The sequence below is a fragment of the Bidens hawaiensis genome, unplaced genomic scaffold (genome assembly GCF_021521415.1).
Source record: "Bidens hawaiensis isolate Kalapana, Puna unplaced genomic scaffold, B.hawaiensis_p1.1 tig00013810_1, whole genome shotgun sequence".
In the NCBI taxonomy this organism is placed as follows: domain Eukaryota; kingdom Viridiplantae; phylum Streptophyta; class Magnoliopsida; order Asterales; family Asteraceae; genus Bidens; species Bidens hawaiensis.
In genome coordinates this window covers 144,404-150,403 of record NW_027492181.1, presented here as the reverse complement: position 1 = coordinate 150,403, position 6,000 = coordinate 144,404, and positions in this window count along the sequence as shown.

Genomic DNA, 6,000 nt, shown 5'->3' with positions numbered 1-6,000 from the left:
ACTTAAAATTTTGGTTTAAGGTGATTTTGTTGAAATTTTTAAATTTGGTTGTCATCTGTTTGGTTGCCATCTGTTACAAATTTAGTGTACAACTCTTTGACAAGAGAAAAAAATGCCATAGATATATTATCCCCACAACTATTCCTTTTAAACCATAACATTAAGAAGATGATTAATATAAAACTATTTGAGATAAATAATTAAGAAATTAGAGAAATATATACCTTCCAGGTAAGTATGCTATCATATTGAGAACCATCAACTTGTTAAGTCGGAGATATAATGCCCCCGTGTGCAATCTCATTATTAGTTTGAATAAATCCGGGACACTTAAGATTGTAACACTCTGTTGTTAAATAGCTATCACTCTGGCCCATGGAGGCACTGGGGCCGTCGCCCTCCTCGCCCTGCCCTCTGGCCGACCCTGTTTATGGTATGGTAGTGGGTGATCAAAAGCCGGTTGGTGAGCGATATGTACACAATCTATTATATCACCATTGGGGATCTTTTCAAAAGAGTTCATGACATTAGCTAAAATTTGGCAAAAGGAATGATAAAACTAAGAAAGCAAAGAAAGATAATAGACCTTGATGGATTTAACTGGAGGTTTATTTAGACGATTCAAATGCTTCAGAACCTTAACATTCTCCAAGGAACCGGGAAACATACTTGCGTAACATAAATGTCCCGTAGTAAACAGATACAACACCAGTGCAAAACGGAAAAGTAGCTTTACCTCCATCATTTTTCAAGAACACTTGCTTAATTATCCTGCAGAAATACCAGTTTCCGTTTCTACAATCTTGGAAAAAAAAAGAAGAAAAATTATAGATGCATACCGACCTAGGAAATGCAATTGCTTGCCATTTCAAACTTGCCATACATGGTGTTTATATAGGATTGAAATGTGGCCTAAAATTCAAAGAGTTTTAAGACTATGATATATGATTTCGTAAGGGCGTAAACAAGTGACTCGGAGCTTGTCTAAGCTTGATGATACCGAATCCATGGTAATAATCAAATGGCTCAAGAAACTCATAGTTTATCCATAGGCATACAAACTGAAATTTGTCTCTTCTTCGGATACGCAATTCCGAAAGCTCCAGTCGGACACAACTACGAATTAGGAAAACATTCATCTCTATGCGAGCCAATTGAACAGCCAAATCTCTGATACCGAATCCCGGGTAATAATCAAATGGCTCAAGAAACTCATAGTTTATTCATAGGCGTACGAACCGAAAGCTTCTGTCGACAAAGCTTACAATCATTAGCAATTCATCAATCAGTTGACTAAACAAAAGACCTAATAACCTTATTTATAAATATCAATGAAACTTTGGGTCGGGCCAACTTAATGGACCAGATGCTTCCGCATCACTCAAGCTAGCTGGTTTCATTAAATTAGATGGCTTGAATTTAATCTCGAGTAGTTCATAAGTAGCGACATGTTTTCACCCATATGATTTTTGAATTACGATAGGATTATTAGTCTATTTTCATCTTAATTAAAGAAATTTCTGTCATTTCCCACGTTTAAAAGAGTAGATATATTGGCATATACTAGGTTCATTCAACTTTTGAAAGACTTCATTTTTATACGAAACCTTATGTCAACTGTTGGGTTTCCGATTTTTCTATGTACTACAACTTCAACATTAATATAAAATAAAATCACAGCTTAATAATTACCTTTACAAATTTTCTTAAAGTTGTGGTGGAAAAGTTGAATTTGTGTCATTAACCCTACTTTCAGCCGTAAATCGATCGCAAACAGCCTTTTGCGGCAAAAAATGGAACAAAAACCTTATTGGACTATTTTGCTATTTGACGTACTACAAAAGAAAAAAAGCATCACCGAAGGCAATATTTGTCGTTAATCTTGGTTACCGGCAAGGATTTTATGTTAGTCGGTAAATCATTTGCGACAGATTACCATCGGATAATACTAAGGAATCGCTAAGGGTCAATAGTACCGACATTTATCGATAACTGTTGTAAAGTAGTCAGAGGTGCTTGTTTCCAAAGGATTACTAACGGATTGTTTGCAATGGAGTGCTGGCAGCATTACATCGAACGAATATCATTAAGCTTAACCGACGACATGTGCCCTTAGACTTCGTTAGTAATACTAATTAACTGAGAACAAATAATTCTATAAATATTGCCCAAATTTACAGAGGGGTACTGATGATGGTCTCACAACAACATATGACTAAGAAGTCTGAGCAGAATTCAATCCAAAATTTTATTCTTAAATTAGTGACAATTTAACGACAATACTTTCGTTATCTTGTGACCGTTATAAATTTGTATCATTTTCAACATTTGCAAAACGTTTTTATAATGTGTTCTCAAGTTTCAATTTTAATGAAATTTTGAATTAAGTTAACAAAATTCTTTTGTGAGGTAACGTCCTTATACTTCCCATCTAATATTTAACTAAATGATCATTAATGTGTTTAGGACTTAGGCAATTTCATATCACCACAAACACCGTTTTTTTTAATGCTTGGAATATTAACACTCACTGACTAGCTAGCAAGAAACCAGCTAAGAAGAGAAACAATAATTACAAAATCAACATTATGTATTTGTAAACTCAACCCAAGAGATTCTACATGTTTTATTTCTATATATAATTAAACAATTATGTGTTCAGAAACAATCTCTCTTTGGTAATTGTATCTCGGAAATAAGCCATCATTACTGAAATTCCAAATCACCCGCCATCAAGTCGTCAACATATATCATAGCCTCAAAAATCTCATTTTGCTAGGTAAAAGGCACGCTGTAACCATTCCACAAAGTTAATCCGATCGGTTCAACCATTTCTCAACGAGCCTCCAAAGCCTAGTTGAGAGCGCACGATAGGCAAAAATAATACGATATCTGATTCTGTGGCATCATACTACGTTCAAAGTGCGGAAGGTACTTCTAACCTTTTACCATAAGATTCGCTCTAGTAAAGCTAGGAGGCAGTCCAAAATCACTCTTCAACCAAGAAATTTACTTTTCGAGGAACACGCTCCTTCAAATTGGTAGACCGGGTACAATCATGTCACGTATTATGATCAAATAACTTCCTTGTACTTCAAATCTTTATGAATTTCAAAGTAAAAAAAGCCTATTATAAACTTCCTTCAACGGTTTGTTACCAATCCATAAGTCATGTCAAAACTAGTTGTTTCCCCATTAGCAACGTGTTTCGATAAAGAGTTAACTAGATCACTTCCATTCGAGTGGAGCTCAGCCGCATAACAGATGTGATAATTCTATTCCACTCCTCCTTGCCTCTCGAAACTCAATCATTGGTCTCCAACTCGTTATTTTTATTCATCAATTGATTCTATTAACTTCAACCCGAAGATATTTATTGTTCGTAATATCCCAAAGTTTCGTTTGGATGATGTAAGATGTTAATTATTTAATTTGAAATTTTTAAAGGATAAAAGAAAGAGCAAAGAGGTGTACGTTATGACAACTTAGTAAAAGTTTACCATGGGGAAAACCCCTAAAAGTCTAACAACTACCTTTTGTGTGTGTTTTCGGTTTAAAGAGAGGCTAGAGAGAGAGTACCATTCAAGTTCAAGTTTACGGATATTTGGTTGGATCTCATCAACATCGTGCTAAGGGACGATTCTTGTGAAGATTCATCGGTGAAATGGTTAAATTTGAGCTCAAACAATCCGGATCTAATCAGCTTATGTTTCGATTTGAAGTTTAAGGTACGTTTTCTACAAAAATAAAATAAAAAGGTTAAGATTTCATGATCCGAATTGCATGAAAAGTTTAGGGACGATATTCTAGCATAATGCACAATTGTTAATAGAAGCTACTTATAGCAATAGAAAAATTGAAGTGTATGATGAAAGTGAGAAAACATACACAAAGAATTAATATATACACTTGAATTTATATGATGTTATCTATATGGCAAAAGATAAAAACGCTACTTACACATTGACAAATTAATGAGAGAACTCACTGAATGTAAAACTAAATTGGGTGAAACTGAGTTAAAATTGAAAGCCATGATAAATCTGTGAGAAGAGGAGAGAAGAGTTGGCTGGTCGTATAAGTGTTCATGCAAAGAAGAGAAGTATGGATGTGTTCCTCCACCAACCAACAATAATTACACATATGTGCCTGATAGGGAAGAAAATGAAACATATTTTCAACAATTTAGGAGAGAAGATTTCTCAAAGGTTATGGATATGGGATTGATTAATAGAATATACATATATCCATCGAACTTGACGCCTGATCAAGCTATTGACAAATTGCTGGAAAAGCAAGATGTTGTTTTGCAAGAAGTGTCTAGCAGTGAAGAACAAAGTTCAGTGGACTATGACAGAACTGTTACAAGTTTACAACACATATGAATTCATTTCCAACAAATCCTCAAGTGTGGAGAAAGAAGTTCAGTCAGAACTCACAACAGCTGAACAAGCCGATTACAAGAATAGGAAAGAGAATGGTCAGAAAATATATGATATCTGTGAGAAACGAGATAAATCGGATTCGGATAGAATGGCTGAGGGAGAGTAGAAGGAATGGGTTAGGGACTTAGGGAGAAATTATAGTGGTGGAAGGAATGGTTACTCAAAAGGTATTCATGTAATGAGTAAACAAAAAATATGTTCACTATAAACAAACAACAAAAGGAAAGGGTGGTGATGAGAACGTTGAAGAGGCTGCTATGGGTTTTTAAGAGAGGAGATTTATTATCTTAAGAAGAAACTGATTATAGTGCTCTAATGAAAGTGGATTATGAATATTCACAAACAGCATGACAATATGTAACATCCCAAATTGGTCATTTGTTCATTTTAACTTAATTTAGTTTAGTTTGAGTTTCTAGATAAATATATATATATAAGAGCATATTAATATTTAAAAGAATCTAATGTCTAGATAAGTACCTTAGTTTAAGTGTTGGGACCTTTTTGTATCCAAACAAAGTGGGAGGGTAAAAATTGTAACTTGGGCAACACTTTGACTAAATAGTCAAAGTGGTGGGTAAAAGACGAGAGTGTGGTGTTTGTGTGTTTATTTATATTAGAATTTAGAAGGGGAATTATTTGTTTTGTTGTATTATAATTTCTGGTGATTGGTTGTGTTTTACATTTGTAATCACTAAATTGGCTATCCTGGCCCTCACTAGTTTTTTTTTCGTACATTTCATGAATAAATATTGTAGAATAACCTGTCTACAAATTCATTGAAGTTTCGACTTAGTTTTTTTAATATAAAACAATTATAAATTCAATCTGTAAAAAAAAACATGAGCTTAAAGCCGTAAGCCCTAAAGAAGTTTCAAATTTTCAATTTATTTACTTTTTTTTTTGCCTGTTTTACAAGAGAACAGATATTAGAAGCAAAAAAATATATAATACCGGTCATTTTTGGATAATTTGGAATAAAAAGGAAAATTTTCAAGAGACTTATCAACCTTACACGAATAAAATAGTCTCACTTGCTTTCCGTAAAAAAACTAGCGACGTAACTTGTTGTCCGCTTACCTTCTTTATCGATGCAAACACTATTTTTTTAGTAATTGATTAATAATCATTAATATCTCCTTAATTTCAAATCAAATAAACCGTCGACTTAGGACTCATGAGCGTTATATATTAAAAGAAATAACAAATTCAAATATCTATATAATATGATTATGTTGTTTCATCCTTAATCCAACTAAACAATTCAAGTTTCTTCAACTTACACATATATATGAAACGGGCAAGCATTTATAGGCTTAAATAATTTTTAATGTGTATATTAAAACATTAGTTAAAAAAATCTTAAGAGTTAAGATAGAAATACTTGAAATGTTCTTCCCACAAAATAAGGAAATTTGTTATTTAACGTTTTGGAAGACTTATAATTTTCGTTAATTAAATTAAAACAATAACTGTATCGATCAACTTTTAAAATCATTTAATTTGCTACCAAATAAATCATTCTAGCATATATAACATCAAGCCTTGACCAAAG